The sequence below is a fragment of the Trachurus trachurus genome, assembly GCF_905171665.1.
Source record: "Trachurus trachurus genome assembly, chromosome: 15".
Classification (NCBI taxonomy): Eukaryota; Metazoa; Chordata; class Actinopteri; order Carangiformes; family Carangidae; genus Trachurus; species Trachurus trachurus.
The window spans coordinates 15,447,381-15,468,635 of record NC_139906.1 but is presented as its reverse complement, the minus strand read 5'-3'; the positions used below and the strand labels follow the sequence as shown (position 1 = coordinate 15,468,635).

Sequence of the window (21,255 nt, the reverse complement as noted above, 5' to 3'; positions counted from 1 at the left end):
ACATAATGAATGTGTGTGCTTTTAGAGCTCCAGTCTTTGAGGGAGACCTTCATCTCATTTGTCCTCGCTCATTTCTGTCTGAGTTTTGGTACCAATAACAAAATGACACTTTGTCTGTATATAGCTCACTTTTTCAATATTTTAGTATATGATTGTGTCATTTCTTCCCCTCAAATTGCATAAAAAGTGTAAAAAACAAATAATAAAACAAGAATTAATTGTATGTTCTGTGAAGCTTTTGTGCCAGAAACTTTCATTGTTGTCAAAAATGTATTAAAACCACATCAGCGAACAACGGCTCGACACTGGGTGACATGTTGATTCATCACGGTGACAAACATGGGTGTTGTAGTTTTTTATTTTTTAACAGCACTCTGCTGATGTTTATACTCACTAGAGAATGAAATATGTATTAACCTACAGTTGAATATAGTCCTCAACAATATACTGCTGTTTGCATAATGTTTCCTGAAAACCACAGTGTTTGAGGAAATGACTTCAAACTATAGTGTTATAGTGTATGTGTGGCTTGTTCTTAGAGGAGTGAATGCGTTTGGACCTGAGCTCCACAGACTCCAAAACTGTTGCGAAAAGTGTTAAAATGCACTTTTTTGTGCGTCTTTTTTGAGGATTAACAGAAAATGTCGAGCACAGCATGTTCCGTCACTATTTATGTTCACCCACACAGAGCCACATATACATAAACATATGCACACGCGAGCACAGAAGGAGTCTACTTTTTTAAATGGCTGGAGAGCTGGAACATACTCGCCACACTTCATGCCTTACCTCTCTCTCTCTCTTTCTTTCTCTCTCCTTCCCTCTCTCGCTTTCTCTTTACTCCGCTCTCTTCTCAGCTCTGTCCGCACTTTAACAAAAGCGCGACATATCTGTTGGAGAAACACGAGCAGTGCAAACTTACCGTGTTTCTTTTGTAACTCTCCAGACGCCGCAGCAGACACAATAGACACAGTCAGAGTAATATCTGCTGCTCACATTGAGAAATGCTTGCTTTAAGTGAGAGCTGCTTGTGTGTGTGTGTGTGTGTGTGTGTGTGTGTGTGTGAGGAAATTGATACACAAGATTTTTGTGCGTCACTGAGAGAGCGCCTTTATGTGCCTCGTTGAATTGTTTGTGTGCCCTGCATGTGTAACCAGCGGACAGGTGTTTGTGATTGCGTGTCTATATTGTGGTTTTTCGCTGGTGTCTGTGTGTGTGTGTGTTTTCTGTGTTTATGTGTGTGTTTGAGTACACATGCATCTTAGTCCAGTCATTTTATGAGAAAAGGTTAAACAAATTGCAACAGAAGCAAACTCAACTGATTTTGTATCCTCAGCATGTCCTGAGTGAGGGAAAAAAAGCCCCGAAGAATCCCATTAGGGGAAAGTTTCGAAAAACACCCAAACATATCCCATTTATACGAATATAAAAAGTTTTTTTCACGTGAATAGGGTAAAATTTTTAACCTTTAGATATCTCCATGAAAATTACTGAGTTGATTACTTACATTAAGACAAACAAAAAATGTATTACAAGTTTTTTTAAATTATTTGTTAACATGAGCAAATTTGCATAAATTTGCATAAATCTGCATAAATTGTACCGTTTTGACGGCACATGTATATATGAAGTTGCTGTGGTGGTACCGGCATGAGAATTGGAATGAGTTGACTCCATCGGTCAACCGACAAGTTGACCACTTTAAATTTCAAGATGACTGTAAAATCCCCTTATTCGCACAAACTGAAATACGCTGCTATGGCCAGGTTTTGGTTGATTTTTCAAGATAGCCATATCCTTAGTAGAGCAGGTATGACATGAGCCAACAGTGCATAATCCAATTACATATGGCTAATTTGCATACATACAGCACTTGATCTAAACATTGGATAGAGCAGGTGAAAATGTCTTGTTCAATCTTGTTACATATTACAGTTATAAAACTTAAGGAATGGAACCAATTTATAGAGACATTTTACCTGCTCTACTAAGGATGTGGCTGTCTTGAAAAATTGCAGTCATCTTGAAATTTAAAGTGGTCAACTTGTCGGTTGACCGATGGAGTCAACTCATTCCAATTTTCGTGCCGGTACCAACACAGCAACTTCATATACACATGTGCCGTCAAAACGGTACAATTTATGCAGATTTATGCAAATTTATGCAAATTTGCTCATGTTAACAAATAATTAAAAAAAACTTGTAATACATTTTTTGTTTGTCTTAATGTAAGTAATCAACTCAGTAATTTTCATGGAGATATCTAAAGGTTAAAAATTTTACCCTATTCACGTGAAAAAAACTTTTTATATTCGTATAAATGGGATATGTTTGGGTGTTTTTCGAAACTTTCCCCTAATGGGATTCTTCGGGGCTTTTTTTCCCTCACTCAGGACATGTTGGGGATACAAAATCAGTTGAGTTTGCTTCTGTTGCAATTTGTTTAACGTTGACCCCTTTTTTGGCCTAAAATTACTGGACTATCTGCCAGGAGGAATCCGGAGGGTCAGGTGTCTCGTCTGGTTTCACATGGAAACCAAAAGGCTCAGATTTCAGCAGGGGTCATCTGTCCTGCTCCGTGGGGCCTCAGAGGTCAAAGTTGACTCTGTGGAGGTACGGTGAGGGAGGAACTGCTCCGACTAGACTTCTCTACACACATCTACCTAAATACACCCACACATAACATGCTCAGAAAGGTCACATTTAAATGTCTAACCTTATGCAAAGTTGGTGATTATTTATATTACTGGTGCATTGCAATGGAAAACATTTACATTTATAGATTTTCCTGTTGTTATTTTTATTTTTTGTGAAAAACATGGTTAGATTTAATACACTTGCAGCACTTGTGTCATTTACACCCTCACATGTTCCATTGTGACTGATGGAGGTTAGTGGTGCTCATGCGTGTGTTTTGAGTCATCCCAGTGTTGCAACTGCCACTTACAGCTGTTATCAGATTAATCAGCTGATTATTTTCCTGAGACCTGTTATACAAATAAACATCCTTCCATCTATCTGTCGTTCATTTGTGCAAGTGTCACTATCTTGCTAAGATGTTGGCAAGTAATCTTCCAACTTCTTTGCATATCCACAGAAAAAGAGAACATTTAGGTGTTCATTGACGTTTTTGTGTTTGTTTGTCTTGTTTTTTCCTCAATGACATTTTGGCAGTGACATCGGTGTAAAGCCCCACGTTGACATCATGACTCAAAACAGATGCTTCCGCAGCCACGTCCGCTGCATTCGCACCCCAACGCAACGCAATCTTGGTCTGAGTGTTATGAATTTTAATGCCAGAACACGTCGTGATCGTGACCCCTATATAAAATATAAAAAAGTTTCTTGAAAGTAGCGTACGGACCGCCACATCCCGACAGTCCCAGTGAAAACTCAGTGTAACAAGTGATGGTTTCCTCAGAAGGCTCAGGAGGGTTTTTAATAATTTATGGAAACTCTTGACAGTCTGACATGTTGGTGTGTCTGAAAAACTAAACAGTGACACTGAAGTTACATAAGTCTCGTTGTGCGTCTGTTTTTTTTGTCAGTAGCTATTTCACCTCTCTTGTTTTCTTCCATCCACCCCTCCTCTTTCCCTCTCTACCTCTCTTATACAGGAACTGGCCAATTTCCTGAGCCTGTTTTTCCATTCTGCTTCCCCGTGCGTGTATCTATCACATGCGTGTGTTTCTGTGTTTCCTCTGTGTGCGCCTGTTCGTCATCCTCTTGTCTCTGACTGGCTCTCAGCTCACAGCTTAACATGTCACAACAGTTTAATTTCATTGGAGGAGGCTGGTTCGGTGAATGACCTAGTAGTGTGTGTGTGCGCTCAGCGGAGTTTGGAGTCAGGTTGTGACTTTTCCAGCTTGATGCTCTTACATCAAACTGTGTTTTTCTGGACATTGTGTAATCACTTAGGTAACAAACAAATTGTGGATGTTTGGCTGTGCCTGTTTTTGTTTGCTTTTATTTGCACGCTCGTACATCCCTGCCAGTGGTTTCACGCCATAGCGCCGATCTACAAGTGGCAGCATCGTACTGAGAGATACGGCAACGGCAACGAGGCAACAAATGCAGGGAGGAGGGAGACAGCAGCGAGTAAACACGGACGTTTTTAGACTTCAAAGAAAAACCCAAACTTGCAAATGATGTTTAGGGAAAGTATATACTGCACAGTCAGCATGTTTGTCAGACCGCAAAGATGCACTGTGTGTTTTTTTTTTTTTTTTTTGCCTTGATTTAATTGCGTTTAGAATAAAAGCGCTACCTTAATCAGCTAAAACAAATAAAGCTTATGATGTGAAATTCTTTTTTTTATTCTGTTGTACAATTTAAGAGTCGGCAGGAAAAATCTCACACTCCAACAGCTCAGCCTCAGGGTCTTTATGCAAATCTGTCCAGGGGAACGTCCTTCTTTGCATCCGGCAGTGAAGCATCACCGTTAATGAATGTGTTTGGTCGTCTGTCTATGGATGCCATGGCCCCTCCACTGCACCAGTTTGCTCCAGAGTTTTTTCGCATGGAGCTTTATAGGAAACCAACTTTGGCTCTGCAGTGACAGATTAGAGTGACATTTTCATTTTATTCATGTCCTTGACACCGTCACTGACATTGTTGCGTCCTGATGTAATTTTGTGTGTCAATTTCTCACAACCAAACTGTAAATGTTATATTGGCTCTTGGGTAACAAGTATAGGTGAATGAAATTGTCCATAGGGTAGGGGTAGAAATCAGCTAAAGGCACAATGAAATGACAATATTGTGATAGTATTGTAATAACGTAGGTGTTGCGGTTTATTACCTCTTTGCTGCTGTAAATGGTCTCCTGAATAGAAAACTCTGTCTTTGTTTCTGTTTGATCTAATAAGGTTACGTGTGAAGTCTGGTTATCTCACTTAAACAATTTGTATTCTTGCAAAACACAGCCATAAAAAGTAATTTAATATTCTGGTAATGAAAGTGAAATGAGTATTTGTAATTTATATAACAAAAGATCAATATTTGGCGTCTGTGTCCAGAGGTCCAGCTGTACGATATTGCCACACTAAATATTGCAACATCGATTTCTTTTTCTCCCCCTCCAGCTCTAGAAAAGTGTCAATCACTCTAATGATCAAATCTCAAGAACACACACCGACCTATGAGCAGGTTGTTTCCTTTGACCAATGAGCACTTGACCACAAAAATAGTGCAGTGTAAAAAAAGAAAGAAAATCTGCTGTAGCTATTCCTGTAAACTGTCCAGTTGTTTTGTTTGTTTGTTTTTTCCGTCTCATGAAACATAAATGTGAGCTGAACTGTCACATTTGTCAGCGTCCTCCTCTAATGGCCACTTGTCCAGCTGAGGCAGTGCAGCTTTGATCAAAGCTCTCCTCTGGTTCCTGACCAGGCCGACCACAAACAGAAAAGCCACGCAAATGTTTTTCCTGTTCAGATTGCAGCAATTACTATTTGACCTAAAGTTCATTTAGTGCCTCCTGTCCGCATGGTTATGCACTAGTGTGTGTGTGTGTGTGTGTGTGTGTGTGTGTGTGTGTGTGTGGGTGTGTGTGGCCAATACTGCCGCAGTTGATGAGGGAGATCCTTATTGCCCCCGGCACAGTGGCTCATGGAAATCAATGTTTGATTTGCTGGCTACTTGATAAAGGATTTAATGCTGAAACCTGCCCCCACCCCCTCTGCTGCCTTACCCACAGTAAAAGAAATCCCCTTATTGAAACCAGTTGTTAATTTGACCTGTTTGCATGAAAATAGTTGTATTTGCTTGTGATCATGCATTTGTGAATGCGTTGGCAGGTAATGAGATCACTGTGATTACCTGATGGGCTTTATGTCTTCTCGCTGCTGACTGTGTGTGTGTATGTGTGTGTGTGTGTGTGGGTGTGTGTGCGCAGTGTCCAAAGACACCCACCCTGATCTTGGTGTGTGTGAGCATCGACCAGACTCAGGAATGGAGAAACGCCTGCCCAGCACACAAAATCAATGGCTGCTGTTTTCTCTCCTCCAACGGCCTCCTGTTATCTGCAATGAATACAAAGCACATATTGTAGCACACGAGACACACACTCATACGCCTCATCTTTATGTCCACTCCCCTCTCACTGGTGTGGCGGCGGTGCGGGTTGGGGTGGGGGCTCCCGTACAAACCCAAAGGAGATTGTGCTAAATTACAAGTCAGTTACACTTAATCGGAAGAAATATGGCCCTCGCCGCTTGTTTTCTCACTCGGAGCGTGTTTACAGCCGAGTCGTCTGTCACCTAACAAGACTTGAGTGAGACCAACGTTGCCGCAGCTTTCACTGGACGGCAAGGTTTATTATTTCTACTACTGTATACACTCTGCTGTGCCAGCAAATCAAACAAGGCAGCCGCTAGTGTGAGCGAAACATCATCCGTCTTCCATTGTGTTGAGTAGCATTAGCAAAGTGGCCAACAAGTGTTTATTTAGCCAAGAGGGCCGTCCGTTTCATTTCAGGCTGGAGGGGGTGGTGGGGTATGATCAAGCTTGTTTTAACCATTATTGAAGTGTCACTCCCTTTTTTCTCTCTTTCTCTTTCTTTCTGTGTTATAAACTCTGTGGTTCCTGCTGCCTGTCTCTCTGTCAGGGATTATAAGTGGTGGTGGTGGTGGTGGGAGGAGAGGAGAGGAGAGGAGAGGGGAGGTGGCAGATTAGCGGGCGGCCGTCCGGTGGATCCGTCTGTCTGCTGTCAGAAAATAGAATTCATTTGTGCAATCCAGATGCTTAATGCTCAGCTCTCTGCGCCTCTTGTTTTTGTGTGTGTTGCTCAGTCAGAGGAGAGGATTGGCCTGCTGGGCTTGGCGGCGGTAGTAGTAGTGGTGGTGGTGGTGGTGGTGGTGGTGAGCGAGTGGGAGTGGGAGGGGCGGTGGTGTTTGGTGTTGGAGGTGGAGGTGGAGTCAGGGGGGCTCGCTCACATCTGCTAGGCAGCTTTTGTACTCACATCAAAGAGAACGGCCATAGCCCTGATGACTACTACGTACCCTGTTTAACATGTGTACCAACATATGTACAGAGCACACAGGTCAGGCTTTAGACATTTGTTTTTTTTTATGTATAAGCTGCTTTAAAGACGTACCATTCATTCTCTCTGTGAAGCTCTTTATCATGGTCACACGTGGTGCTAAAAGAACCACACTCTCACTTGTTGACATGTGCCTACCACTACTAAACTGACTAAGATTATTTTGTACAGTTGTTTAGCCTTTTTTTGTTAAATGTCTGAAACATATATTTTAGGAAAGATGTAGAAAAGTATTTCAACTGCTTCATGCTGGACTTGACACTGTTCACTGTTCTTTTACTAAGTGTTTGTCAGTAATGAAAATAATCACAGTAGTTGCAGCCCAAGTGGAGCGAGGACAGACGGAGCAGACGCTGTGTTAACAGGCTGTGTTAGGGTTACTACAGAGGGGGTGGGGGGGGGAGTCGGGTCCTCTGTTGTGGAGGGTTGATGGATGGACCCAGACTGGAGATCTCGCGGAGGGCTTGGGAGCAGGATGCTGGAGGAGGTCTGTGTAGTCCCTGAAGGAAGTACTGTAGGAGGGGAGGAGGGAGAGAGGAGAGAGAGAGAGGGGCAAAAAAAAAGAAAGACCCGTCATTAATCAAACTACCTCCACCTGCCACTTGTCCTCTCTGCCTCCTGTCCTCTCTTTATCCTGCCTGCCACACATCTTTAACCCCCCCCCCCCTTCCCCCTTCCTCCTTCCTCCCGCCTTTTCTTCGTAACAATTTTTTTTTTTGTTCTAAGTCCAAGTGCGGTCCTCCTTTGTAAGCAGCCTCCCCCTTTTCAGCCTGTACTCGGTCCCAAACATCACGTTGGGAGGTGTTTAATGCTATTACGAGGTGGCAGCCCAGGCACTATGCCCTCCAACAAGGAGAGATGGACTCATGCCGGGGCTCAACACAACTTACTTTTCTTAATTCACTTAAACTGGGATGCTTGTGCTCCCTGCCACCAGCCTCTTAACTTCCTGGTCAGCGCAGCCCTCTAATGCCCGCCTGAGACTGCTGCAATGCAAAGAGTTGCTCTTTTTGTTGCCTTGAGGTCAGTAAGAACATTACGAGGTGCTTTGACAGGTCAGAAGTCTTGGCTGGAGCTGGTGTTTGTGTGTGTGTGTGTGTGTTTTCTTCGCTGACTGTACTTCACTGCAGCCTCTTCTTGGCCTGGCTGAGCTGTCGGCTTACCAGCGGTGAATTTGGATTGGAGTGTGTGTCATTTCGGTGGGTGAGGTTTATTAGTCCGCGGTGAGATTCACTCACCCTGTCAGCTCCATAGCGGCTAATCGTTCCTCTCTGTCCCTCTCGAGATAATGAAAAGTTCATTGGAAGAATATTTGATATAATCTGCTGCCGTCCTGAAAGAACAGGAGACAGGAGGCTGTGTCATATGGTTGAAATTAATTAGAGCTGAAACAGTCGATTAGTAAAATCGATAAAAAAAATCAAGTGGCAGACGTGGCTAATTTCTCAAGCGAACGCAACTCAGTTGCCCAAACTTCTTAAATCTGAACAGTTGTTGTTTTACAACCAAACAGTTTTTAAGGTCGCGTCATGTCAAATAAATCACTTTTAACTTGTGGAACTTCTGATGAACATTTTTCAGTATTTTCTCTTTTTTTCAGTCATTTTTTTTTATGGATGCATCATTTGCATAAACAAACTTACTACATTTGTCAGAAAGTTGATACTGTAGTTGCATTATCGCCCAGTTCTTCAGCAAAGCAGAACTGTAACATTCAGTATGAGATAAATATCTTGAATGAAAGTCTTGAAATAAACTTTGACCTCTGTGCAGACTCATGCACATCAGTACAGTAAAAGGTAACACTGGAAGAAGTCTTTCACATGTTTATAGAGCAATTATGCAACAAACCACTGATAATATTAACAAAAGATACACAACAGAAGAATATTTATCTGTCTCTCTGAGCTCACCTCTCAGTGCTTCTTTCTTATCTGCAATCTCTTGCCTATATATTAAATGAGCAACAGTGTGGGCTCATTAAAAATGCATGCTGCGCGTTGAGCTTAGGAGACCAATTATCCCACCTAGCTCCTTTACAATGGCTGATAATAAAAGCCCCTGCAGTCGGCCACTCCCCGATTGCTTCACTGTCTCAACCACTCTCACCCCTCACCTCTCCCATTCTCTCCCTCCCTCTCTCCCTCTCTCTCTTCATCTCCCCGCCCCAGCCGCCTGTTGTCTTCACACCAGATCATCAGTAAACAGGCTTTTCACTGGATTTGATGGAGTGCAGTGTTTTGATCTGTTGGGATTTGTGTTGTGTATGTGTGTGTGTGTGTGTGTGGGTTTTCTAACGCTGCTGTGCTCTGCAGGTGGCAGTGGACAATGGTATTACAGAGAGAGGCAGACATTTGAGTATATATATACACAGACAAAAACACACACCTTGTGGCACACTGACACACACACACACACACACCCAGGCTCATGTGTGTAAACATATAGAAGCGAGTGTTACAGCTCACGTCGAGCCATCATGCTTTCTGACAGGAGAGTCTTGAGCAGAGCAGAGCGCCTGGAGCACAGAGGCTGTTTCCCGCCACATGCTGTACATCAAATATGAATGCGTGTGGGAAGCAACTGCATCACTGGAGCACTTTAAAGCCCCCATACGGGCAACCTGCTCATCAAAAGGCTGCCATCTCTGTATACATATGGAGCCATATAACATGAAACAACCCCCCCCCCCCTTCTTCTTGTATTTGTACACAAGTTTATATGTGCATCACTGGTGGTGTACTCTTTGAGGATCAAACACAGGCAGCTCTGCCTCACAGCAGGCAAATAAACAGAGCGAGAAAAAGATATGATGGCGTTTCTGTGGCTGATGATTAGGTCTGTTTAAACGTGTACACCATAGCGCACGCGGCGAGCTGTCGCCACCTCAAACAGCCGAGAGCTGATAGATGATAAATCCTGCCCCAGCGCAGTCACACTAACAGTTAAAGAGTCTTGTTTCGACTGCTTCCACAGAGCGCTTCAAATGTTGAGCCTATCAACCGATCGGTCCGAGAAGAGACGGAAAATTAATCAGCAACAACTTTGTTAATCGATTAATCGCTTACTAACTAATTTGTCAAGCAAGAATATACCCCAAAATCCACTGTTTCCAGCTTCTGCTCGTTATTGTAAATGGAATATTTTGAAACTATAAAGACGTCAACATTGATTCTGGGTGTTATTTATTACCATTTCCTCAGCCTAAAAATATAAATCAATAAGGGTGGAAATTGACCAGTTTTACTGTACCAATGTCTGTTTAAAGGTCTTGGCGAGGAGTACAGCAATGTGCTCCAGTGACAGTTCACAAGGTCTGGTAAAGTGATGTTGCCCAAGTCAGTGTGGATTGTGTGTGAAGAAGAGTTTTACGATGAATTATTATATTATGAAAATGTAAAAGAAGGAAGTGATTGTGAAGGACCTCTGCTCTGCGGGCCCGCTCCTCACCTCCGCCTGAAGCTGGAGGCTCAAGGCACAACCTGAGCTTTCAGCTTTATACTTATATTATGAGAAATGTAGGCATCATGTTTTTGACGAGGCTGCCTCTGCTGCATTGATTTTTCACACTCTGATCTTTCTTTTTTTTCACTTAAACTGCCCATCACTGTGTCCGATAATGTTGAACAAGTAGATACATACAGGAGGACAACTACGGTCAGATTAGCTGACAGTGGAAATACTCATTCACTTTAGGGTGTCATTTTAATTGGATACAAAACCTGTCAAGTCCAGGAGCCAGATTTCATTTGATGTGTTTGCTGGCTGAGGAAAGCCCTCCTTCACTCCCTGTAGGTGTTGTTAAAATCAGACTGACTTCATTAATGGGCTGATCTGAATGTAATTAAGAACGAGAGGAGGGAGAAAGTGAGGAGGAGAGATTCTCCTCTCAGCTTCTTCTTCTGCTTCTTCTTCTTTTTAAATTCCTCTTTGGCTGCCGTCCACAGACCCAGGGAGAGGAAACGTGAAGGAGCGGAGTAGGAGGTGGTCAGTGGAGTGGGGTTTCGATGAAGCTTGACCCTCTTTACGTCGCAGCAGCTTCTTCACCAGAAAAGGTCTATTACAGCTGGTAAACACGGGGAGTGCTGTGCTATCACTGCCTTCTGAGATGTTTTGGCTCATTTGTCCATGATTAGTCTGCCTGACTGCCTGCCTTTGTTTTGTGTGTGTGTGTGTGTGTGTGTGTGTGTGTGTGTATTATCTGAAACACACCCATCCACACACGCACACACCAGCTTTTCTACACTTGTGTTTATGCGGCACGGGGTGAAAACATAAATTGGAGACAGAGCGTTCCCCGTCTGCGGGGCTTGGAAGAGGGTTTAGGCTTGGAAAGCTGGCTTTCCTCTCAGGAAGTGTTGTTCCTCACCACTCTCCATAAACACTGGAAAAGAGACCCAAAGAAAATGTCCCAGACTCACTATTTCCACTGTAAACACACAGACATACACATATTATACTGCTCCCTCTCTCTATTCCTCTCATATGTGTCTCGTTGCTCTCTCGGGCAGAAGGCTATGTGTTTTTCCAAAGCAACATAAAATATGCCAGAGTGTGATCCAGAAAACTAATCTTGACCTACGCACATCAGCTGCCTCAACTTTTTAAACGGTTGCATCTTACACTGAAGGCTTTGCAAACTGTGTTTACCATCAGTATTTCACCTTAAAGTTTGACTAGGACTGAATGTGTTCACAGCTCCTGCAAAGTCTTTTTCTTTCATACCCAAAGCTTTTTATTGCAACACTGGTGTCATTAGATATGAGGCAATGAAAAAATCAGGATTTGCGAGTGTACGTGGAACCCCTGGGTGAAAATGCTGATATGTGGTGCAGCTGAATCACCTCTCAGAGCAGAGTAATTGTTACTGTTCAGTCTTTAACAAGTGGTTGGATTGTAAGCCCTCCACCTCCCCCTTCCCCACCTCCCCCCGGTGTGCTGTGTAAGTTAATAAATCTACAGCAGCAAGAAAAAGAAAGTAGGAAAAGAAAGAAAGCTCTTTCCATCAATTTTAGTTGTCATGGCATTTATTCCCGCACTGGAGCATTATGCTGTGAAAATATCATCACAAAGTCCCCAAAAAGCCCAAATAAGACGAGAAATGTTCACAGTTTATCATTGTCAGGGCTCGAATTTGACAACAGGGAGCAGGACTCTGTAATCTATCACAAACGTGTTGGCTGCTGTGATTTCATTGCAGCTGTTTTCTTAAAGTCCCATCTCTACCTGTCAGTCAGTTTTCGTGCACTGAGATGACACTGCAGATGACTAAAAAAAAAGAAGACCTGCTGCAGACGATTCGTTGCAACACCAGCCAAACATTACCTTTTTGCTGCTGTTCTCCCCTCTTTGGTAAAAATGTACAGAGCTCACTTTACCACCCAGCTGGCTTCTTACACAACACCCTAATCTGTGTGTGTGTGTGCAAGTGTGTAGAGAGAGAGAGAGAGAGAGAGAGAAAGAAAAAGAGAGAGAGAGGTTAGAAACCCTTTTTTTTATTACATTTCCTCCGCAGTGAAAGAGAAGGCAAGATGGACACTCCATATCTCCCCGCTGCGCCAGAAAACTCATCTAAATGGAAAACACATTGTCTTCATTATTTTGCGAGAGCTGAAAGAACAGGGTTGTCATGGTAACAGCCATCTGAGTGAGCGCAAGCGGTCGGCCGAGGGGCTGGTTTTAGGGCCAGAGGAATGGAGAGAGAGAGTGAGAGGGAGCAAGAGAGAGAAAGGAAGAAGAGGAGGAGGGAGGGAGGGAGGGGAGGGAGAGAGAGAGAGAGGGGAGGGAACAAGGAGTCAGAAGAGGTGGAGGGGTGGGGGGGTGGAGGGGGGGCAGCTGGCGGTGGAAAGAAGAGGAGAGCGGACTGAGATGAAGAGGGTGGAGATGGAAGGAAGACAATAAGAGATGGCGGGAAGAAAAATAGGAAATTGTGGGGTGAGACAGAAAGAGAAGGGAGAAGAGAGCAGCCGGTGTGATGGAGAGAAGATGGGAGAGGAAGAGGGGAGGAAGAGGGATGGGTGGTGGTGGGGGGGGCACAGGGTTCGTGAGAGGAAGTAGGGAGTGTCTTTTCCAGTGGAGCCAGACAGTGCAAATGGCCAGTTAGTGGCTCTCAGAGTGCAGTTCAGAGGCCCTTATTAATTTCAAGGGGCAGCAAGATGGTAGATTTAACATCTTAGGAAATCTCTTCCAACTGTGTCTCCCTGCAGCCCCGCTGGTGCTCACTCTGTGTTTGTGTGTGTGTGCGCAAACGCATGAGAGTGCATACTGATGTACAGTCGAGGGAAGAGCTATCTTTGCCCGCTGAGCTAACATTAGAAGAACCCGGTGCTTTGGTAAACACGTCGAGGGGAGGTGGGGGGGGGGGGGGGGGGGGGGGGGGACGAGTCGACAGGCTTTGGCTCCACCGCCACATCCAGCCACTTCTGCTCAGCCAGCGCCCCAGCGGTGATCGACAACCTGCCTGCTGCCGTCTTTATTAGTTGCTCCCTCAGAAGAAGCCCCTGGCAGCGGCAAGCCCAACACCATGACGGCCTTCATCAAATATTTACCCCCACCGCCGCCCCCCCCCTGAATCTACAACGTGCAGCAAGGCCACATCAAATAACACCAAGTGCCAAGACGATATCTAATCCAGTTCAATCCGTCTCCTTGTCAACTTCATTCTCTTGTCTTTCTGATGCCGGGCGGATTTTCATGACGCTCCTGTCAGTTTAGCATCAAGCCGAGGATTAGGGGCTGTTGCCGCGGAGAAAGGGACATAGATGATTGTTTATTTACAAGTTGTTTCCCGCTTCTCTGTTATATCGCCAGTGGTGCTGATGTGACTGAGGCCTGACATGACTCTGTTCTGACAGCCGTCAGGCGATTAAGGAAATTAAAGTAATTGCTTAAGTCTTTGTCGTGTAAATACTTAGAACCTCCCCTTGGAGTATTTGGCTCAGCTTTGACATCCATTGGGATCTGACATCCAACCTTGTGAATTTTCAAAGGAGCCGTATCATTATCGTTATTGTTTGTTTGTGGTTTGTAAATGGGGATGGGATTGAGGAAGCAAAAAAACACACATACTGTCAGATGAGATTGATTTATCACAGATGAAGCCACTATACAAGTCCCAGTTTTGCTATTATCTGCATTGCATTAAAAATTCATCCTCAGTGTGTTAGGGTCAGTCCTCGTTGTTTCCCAGCAGACAGTGTTGAAGTGTTGTTGTCTTCAGAGGAACATCCAGATCCGCTGAAGATAAACATGGAAAAGCCCGTCAGAGCTTCACGCGATCTCTCAGCGTCAAGGGAGGGGGGTGGAGGTGGAGGTGGGGGGAATTATGATTGTGTTTTATGTTGTTTTATTTTTTCTTCTTTCCCTTCCCATCATGGTCAAGGGGAGGAGCGAGGAGGCTGCAGCTTGTGATTGACCAGCACTTAGGGAAAGAGACAGCATGCCGTGCACTCGCTGGGCTGCTTGGCTTGCTGTGGCTGGCTGGCTGGCTGTTTGGCTGTTTGGCCGGCCAGCTGCGTGGCTGCCTGTAGGTCTTAGTGATTCATGTCACACTGTAATTGGTTTACCTGCTCCCTGTGTGTCTGCGCTCTGAGAGGACCAAAACAAATTACCCAGGGATGACCTCTCGCCATCTCTCTCTCTCCTGCTCTGCAACCATTTCCCCCCCTATCTCCTCCGTGCCTCCCACTACATGTGAGCGAGTGCCCCCACCCACCTCCCCCTAACCACCCTCCCCTCCCCTCCTCTCCTCTCCCTTCCCCTCTGTTTTCCCTCCTACGTACCTTGAGTCTCACGACAAGAGCCACGGCTGAATAACATTTCAGACAGAAAAGCACAAATACACACATTAAAGCCTCTGGAGGGCCGCAGCGTGTTCCTGTGTCGTGCCTGCTATGTCAAACATTTTGACACGTTACGCACACACACACATGCGTGAAGATATAAGCTGATAGGACGGAACGATACTTGAGATTAGGGAGAAAAACATACATGCACGCACAATATCACACACACACAAACAAACAAACACACACACACACACACACACATGCACTAGTGGAGTGCTTTGTGCCACTAAAAGAGTGTTTTGTGGAAGCTGCAGTGAAACACATTAGCCTTTCAGTGCTGTTTTTTTGCACTCACTGTGCCAAATAGTACCTGTGTGGATTGTCCCTTCAGTGAATAAAACTGGTGCTCCACACCATTAGACTGTTTCATTTTCACAGCGAGCAGATGTTTTGTGTTCTCCTCTACTCATGCCCTCACACTGACACACACAGGAGTGAAAACACACACATAAACACACACACACAGAGCAAGATGAATGAGTGCATCATTCTCCCCTCTACCCATGTAGAAAGGTCTCGCTGTCTCTAAGGTTATTTAGCTGTTTCGGTATAAAAAAAGAAGAAAAATCCACTCTAAAGGATTTCACTCCGAGTGTGCAAAGCTTGAAAATGTGATTTGTTTGTATTTGTTGCATCGCTGCTTACACAGACCCGTTCTTCAATCAGAGGACCTGGTGCATGTTCTGGCAAACACTCGTCTTTCTCTAGTGTCCTTGAACGAGTCCCTTAACCCTGTACCAGTTCCACGGCTTCATCTGCTGTTTGCAGCGTGATGGAAACATCAGTTCGGGAGTTTGTACTGTCGGTTATATATTCTTCTTTTGTTGCTGGATTGTAAAGAACATTCCTCCACAGCCGACAGTCAGTTCAAACGTAATCACACACACCGACACACAGGCACCTCAGCTGATCTTGACACTGAACGACATGTTGTTTTAGCTCATTTAGCTCACATTTGGATATTGTCTGTAGATGGCACCATCACAATATCCTATAATGATTAGGGTTTTGAATGAAGTTAATGACAGGTGAAAAAAACAAATCTACCTCTGATGTGACGAGGCCAAAATGTTGGTTGAGGTGTCTGTTTTTATGCTTTTTTTGATAACTGAGATACTTCCTACAACTGTTAGATTAAGAAACATCTGATGACTTTATCCTTTGTCCACTGACTTTATTTAGTGCTGTTGTTGTTGATGATGATCAAATTTGTGATACATGAATGTGTAAGCCTGCGTTGTTGTTTTTTTTTTTATCACTTTCATAGTTTTTTTTTAAACATTTTACGAAGTGGTCCTTGCAAAGCTGTCTAAAAGTCCTTTTCAAGAAAAGACTCTTTCAATAAATGACATGCTCTGTTCTGTTCTGTCTGTACTGTGTGTGTCATTTCGCATGCACTGATTTCAGCATGATTTCTAATTGGAAATGCTTAAGAATAGTTTTTTTTTTCAATGGTTAATTGGATTTGTTCCATAAAAGATCAGAGGAGAGAAATAAAGGTTGCTCGGCAGGAGCTGCAGCACTGTAGGACGTTTTGTTCCACCAAGTGCAGGGAGGCAGAGCTGGTTGCTTTTTTCGTAAGGATTGTGCTTTTGGAGTGTCAAAGACAAGGGGGAGTGGAGGACAGACTGGCACAGATATATTTTTGCTCTCTCTAATGACACCAATACAATTTCATGGCTTACTGAGCAGATTGAATCACACTCACTCTCTGCAAGTCTCACAATCTTCCCTGTTTCTCTTTTTCCCTGCACACGCTTCATCACTCTCCTCACACAGACTGTATCACATGCGCGTTCATATGCTACCGTACGTTGATGTGTTACACTCACCCCGGTGGATGTTGTTTAATTGCATTTGGGTCAGCAGTTTGCTGGTGCTGAAACCGAAGGACATGGAATTTGTCAGTTTACCCATTCAGCAGTCACAGGGGGCGGCGTGTGAGCCAACAGCTCTGCTGGAGTCAGGCCCATAAGGTTAGCTTTACACAAGCCTGTCAGACTGCACTGTCAATCACTCCTCTCCTCTCCTCTCCTCTCCTCTCCTCTCCTCTCCTCTCCTCTCCTCTCCTCTCCCCTTCTCTCCTCTCCTCACTATGATGGCTTGGGACGGTGATAAAGGTTATACATTGGCCTTGTGTTCTCCACACACACACACACACACCCAGACACTACTACACACTCGCTTCATCCCTTGTGCATCATGAGTGATAGAATCTTGCCTTTCGTGACAGTGGAAAATCGTATGTGGCAGCCAGGACATACAATCTTCCCCAGCTGGTATTTATAGTCCTCGGCAACTGGAACATTCTATGGAATAAGGAGTTCATTCATTCATCATGTGATGCTCAAGCTCTGTTTCTACTCGAGGATGACCTGATTCCTGCGTCTCGAGGTTTGATAGATGGCCGTTCTCTGTTAATGCACTTGAGACAATAAAAACAAAAAAACACCAGACCACACACACTCACTCACACAGATATAAAAAAATGAACTACTGTAGAGCTGGATAGTGTTGTGGTTTATAAAATATTGTACCATTATGTATGGAGCGTTTGTTATTGTTATTGGATAACTGATTATTTTTGCCAGATTCTATGAGCACAACATTGACGGTTCCCTATTTACATATCACCTGCTCTCAGGTGACTGTAGGTGTGTACTGACTCTCCTTTCAGCTCTAACTGTCTCTGGCTGCCAATGGCAAAATGCAAAACCATTCTGCTCTCAGCTTCTCAACTGATTTTCCTGCTTTCTATCACAAATTATTTTATAATATGATTGGATTTTTGACTGCTAGCCAACAAAATGAGCAATTTGAACAAATGATCAGTAATAGATATTCTCCAAACTAAAAGATTACAATATAAATCAATCAATGGATGAAAAAAGTATTACATGCAAGCCTGATATGTTGTGTGTAAGTGTGTAAGTGTCAATCAATAATCACCCCCACCCCCTCATATGCAACAGGTTCAGCTCCAACTACGTTCTCATGTGTTAGCATTAGCCGCTAAGAGAGGGCACCTCTTCGCTTGGAGTACATGGTGCTCTTTTTTGATCTCACACATTGAGTGGTGAAATAATCGGCTGCTCCCGGGGGTATCTGGTGGCGCATACCTGCAATACTCACACAACCAAGGCTCCATATTTATAGACAGCAACAGAGCAGCTCACATATCCCCCACATCACAGCTGTTTGCATTGCAGTGTTGGGTGTCACATAGCGGCCCGGTGCTCCGGTGGTTGTCACATTAAAACAGAAGATAAACAAACAGCAACATTTAGAGTTTATTTTTTCCACCCCTGGGAGAAGTCATTTCACATTTTTATAGAGGCTGGTGGTTATGATGCTGCGTAGAGAGCTAGGGCTGAGTTTTATAAAGGCCGGAGGGAGTGATATGACTAATAGTTGGCTTGGCTGAGAGGGAAAAGGAGAGGGGGAGAGATTAGTGGAGGAGCGGATTAGCAGGAAGTCTACAAAATAATGCAAAGAGCAAAACAAAAGCAGGAAGACAGAGATATGATGATGGAAGTGGGTTTGTGGGGAGGGAAAAAAAGAAGAAGAAAATGAAGAAAAGGTAGCTGAGGACAGAGTGGAGTGAACCGGAGAAAATAAAGGCAGTTAGGGTGAAAAGGGAATGTCTGGCTATGGGAGTTTGCCACTAGATATAATAGTGTGTGTGTATGTGTGTGTGTGTGTGTGTTAGGACTGGTGGCTTTTTACAGACACACAGAGAGCAGAGATTGTGGGAGGGAGAGGGAGAGAGAGAGAGAGGCCAGCACAGCTGAGTGGTGTTGATTGGCCTGTTTGAAAACACATGAACTGCAGACAGAGAGAGAGAGAGAGAGAGAGAAAGAGAGAGGGAGAGAGAGAAGCTCTATGCACTGAGAGAAAGTGTCGCTCTGTGCCGTGCCACGCTGCAGCCCAAACCACATTAGAGCAAATGAATCCATTCCACCTCCTGTTATGGCAGCTCCCGCACGGTGGCCCCAGGAAGAAGGAGGAGGAGGAGGAGGAGGAGGAAGAGGAGGAGGAGGGAGGGAAAGGGAGAGGAGGGAGGAAGAGTGGCAGGAGGGTTGAGATATGAGGGACGGAGAGAAGAAAATGATAGAACAGAAAATGGAAGGTGGTGGAAGGGAGCTGCATGCTGGGTGGCTCTAATGATGTCTGAGGGCTATAGAAAAAGGGGAGCAAAAAGAACATAGGAGAGAGAGAGAGAGAGAAAGAAAAAGCTGCAACCATAGAACTGAAGACGAGAAGGAGGAGGAGGAGAGAAGATCCCCCACTGTGTCCGGCGAACAGGCGTAATAGTTCTGTTCTCCCTTTTCAGACTGTCGCTGAATAATACAGATTATCTCGGGCTTGACCTCACCTGGTTGCTCCTTCACACGTATTGGTCACCGCTGCTCTCCACACAGGATCGACTCAGCATTAGGAGATTAGGCCTCACCACCAGAGATGTCATTTTTCATATTGTTATTGAATTTAAACAGAGAATTATTTCTGCATAGTTAATAATATCGTTGCATCTCAGTTTACAGCAGGATCATATTCTGATACGGTCGCATTATTTTATTTCGCTTGCAAATTTCTGCTGTTTCAATAAATAATTATCAGCCAGACGTAATTAAAAACCAACAAAACACGTGACTGAAGTTTAGGTTTAAAACCTATGGAGAGTTTGTTCTTATATATTAACAACAACAAGAACTGACTGCAAACACCTAAGGGGCACGGAAATAATGTGTTTTATTTTGCCTCTATGTTAAAACAAATGGAAGTTTAGACAGTGTAGTTTACCTTGTGTATTGATGAACTGGCAATTTTGCTACTGTCTGACACAATGTTCATCCATGGTGCCAGATGTCATCGTTCATCTGTGGATTGACCACACTCCTTTATAACCCTTGTGTATTTTTTTTACACGATCAACAACATATTTGTATTTTTAGATTGTTTTTATGTGTGTAAGCTTTTCCTCAAATTGCCCCTTAAGGGACAAATGAAGTATTTTGAATTGAATTAAATCGGGCTGACTTTTGCATATATTTGCATTTCCCTGGTAAGATAGATGTAAATATTGAAATCAGGAAACACCCTCACTAACATCATGACGCTGATTCCAGACATGTCAGGCAGCCCCCTGCTCATCATGCACTCATACATACATACTATATAACAGCACTGGAGTGTATCATGAGCTCCTATGTGTCTGCGTCCATTCAACCCCCGACCGACTGATCACATTCACAAAGCGAGCCGCACTCAACAAAGGTGGTAGTCATTTGTCTGAAATTAGAAATCACTCATGCTATGAGTGATCATACGCCACCACGTGTGCATGAATGAATAAGCGTGTGTGTCTGTGTCTGTGTCTGTGTCTGTGTGTATGCTGCTGCTGATAATGAAGAGATAATTTCAACACTTTCTCTTTTTCTTTCTCTCTGTCTCCTTTCCCCGCAGAGGCCGGCCCTCCTTGCCCCCTTCCTGCCATACTCCACTGCTTTTCATATTACTGTGCTTTTGTTTCTGAGCACTTATTTCTTGCCCCACTTCCCCCAGCTTGTTTTGCTCAGGAAAGTGATAAGGAGGGGGAAAAAAACTGAAAGTGAGTGTGTGTGTGTGTGTGTGTGTGTGTGTGTGTGTGTGTGTGTGTGTGTGTGTGTGTGTGTGTGTGTGTGTGTGTGTGTGTGTGTGTGTGTGTTGAGAGAGTGAGAGAAAGAGACAGAAGCTTCTGTGGATGTTAGTATTATTTGTGGTTTGCTACTCTTCTGTGATTCATAGCAGCGTCCTCCCACTGCTGTTTAAAAGGAGTTTGTAATATGCACAGCATAATTGGATGTGTAATCCTTTGCTTTGCACCTCTGGTTAGCAGTGCTGAGTGGAGCTGATTAAGATGTTTGGGAGACAATAACGATTAAGCAGGCCCATTCTCAGTGTGTGTGCATGCTCGGAACAAAAAAAAAAAAGAAAGAAAAGAAAGAAAGAAAGAAAAACAGCATTAGCCTAAAAAAAAGTCTGAAACAGAAAGTGGAAAGATGGAGGAGAAAAGAAAAATCTCACTCTGCTGCCAAATGTAGTTTTTTTTCAGTCCAGCTGTAATCAGTGAGTACGTAGAGAAGTGAAGGCAGAGATGTCAACAATCAAGTCGTTCTCCTGTCGAGATGACAGATTAGCGTGTTTTGTTTTGATAGTAAACAGTGAGGGGGATGACGGTGAGGGGCGAGAGGAGGGCTCCTGCCATGTTTCCACCCAGGCCTGCTCTGTTATGCAACACATTTTTCCCCTCAACAGTGGGGGGGTGTGGTGCTGGAGCTTCTGTCAGTCAGTCAGTCAGTCAGGTGGACTGACTTCTTGCAGTCACAA

The 21,255-nt window shown here is 44.0% G+C and overlaps 1 protein-coding gene across 5 annotated transcripts in view; it reads left to right on the top strand.

Moving 5' to 3' along the window:
- zmiz1a (zinc finger, MIZ-type containing 1a) overlaps positions 1–21,255 on the top strand; it is a 100,622-nt gene that overhangs the window by 46,154 nt on the left and 33,213 nt on the right. The window lies entirely within an intron of this gene.